The 1,315-nt window shown below is 68.4% G+C and overlaps 1 protein-coding gene across 1 annotated transcript in view; it reads right to left on the bottom strand.

The window, feature by feature from the left end:
• Positions 1 to 709: 709 nt before the first annotated feature.
• The window catches only part of EMIHUDRAFT_366907 (hypothetical protein), a gene marked incomplete at its 3' end in the record, with an annotated part of 1,102 nt that continues 496 nt past the window's right edge, over positions 710 to 1,315 (bottom strand). Inside the window, exon 2 of the mRNA XM_005779123.1 lies at positions 710 to 1,315.

The following is a 1,315-nucleotide window of genomic DNA, read 5'->3' on the forward strand; positions in this document are numbered from 1 at the left end:
CCCCGGGTTTCCCCGATATTGCCCCCCAGCGACGGGACGGGGGAGGGGCCCTTGTCGGGCCTAACCTCGGGCAATCTGGGGCAATCTCGGGCAATCTCGGGCAATCTCGGGGCAATCTCGGGGCAATCTCGGGCAATCTCGGGGCAATCTCGGGGCAATCTCGGGGCAATCTCGGGCAATCTCGTCACTGGGGCCTGCTCAGGCTCGCCACGTCGGGTCTCGCGCCGCGCTGCGCTCGCAGAGGCGCGCAGTGACGCGACCCCCTCCCCTCCCCTCCCCCCCCCCCCCCCTCCCCCCCCACACACCGCTCACCCACGCGCACTGGGCCTTGCACTTGTGATGCCGCGGGGCTCCTGTCGTCTAGACGTGGAGACGCGCGGGACTAGCCTGGCCCTTGCCCCGCCACCTCGTGTGTGTGGAGAGGCTTCCCTTACCGTACCTTAGGCGTGCGGACTCGACGGCGATGTGACAGGCTGCAGGTCGAGCCGCCGCCGAGGGAGCTGGAGGCGCTCTCGACGCAGCGACTTGCGCGTCGTGCCGGGCGGGGGTGAGACGGGGGAGGGGGGAGGGGAGGAAGCGGGGGAGGGGCGAGGCGAGGGGAGGCGCGAGGGGAGGCGGGACGGGAGGTGGGAAGGGGGGCGGGAGGGCGGCGGCGGAGGCGGAGACGGGCGCGGCGGCTGCAGAGGAGGAGGAGGCGGCGGAGGCGGCGGCGGCGCAGTGGAGTGCGTCATCTCGGCGCACCGCGCCAAGGCGCCGTACGAGCCAAAAGGGTGTAATTAACAATTGATCAATTTATTAATTAGTTGGCTCATGAATCGACCCTCAGGCGCCGTACGAGCTCGCTCTCGCGGCGCTCGGAGTCGCTCCGGAGGACGTCGTGTACGTGTCTATCCACGAGCGCGACCTCGCAGGCGCCTTGGCGCGAGATTACCCGAGATTGCCCGAGATTACCCGAGATTGCGAGTGTACGTGTCTACCCACGAGCGCGACCTCGCAGGCGCCTTGGCCCGAGACTACCCGAGATTAGCCGAGAGTACCCGAGATTGCGAGTGTACGTAGTCTACCGACGAGCGCGACGTCGCAGGCGCCTTGGCCCGAGATTACCCGAGATTGCCCGAGATTGCCCGAGATTCCCGAGATTAGGCGCCGCCGCGGTCGGCATGAAGACCGCTCTCCTCCGCCGCGAGATTACCCGAGATTGCCCGAGATTAGGCGCCGCCGCGGTCGGCATGAAGACAGCTCTCCTCCGCCGCGAGCGGACCGGCCCGGCAGGAGGTTCGTCATCTCGCCTGCCACTACCCTGATCCGGACCCTG

The sequence above is a fragment of the Emiliania huxleyi genome, assembly GCF_000372725.1.
Source record: "Emiliania huxleyi CCMP1516 unplaced genomic scaffold EMIHUscaffold_236, whole genome shotgun sequence".
Classification (NCBI taxonomy): Eukaryota; Haptophyta; order Isochrysidales; family Noelaerhabdaceae; genus Emiliania; species Emiliania huxleyi.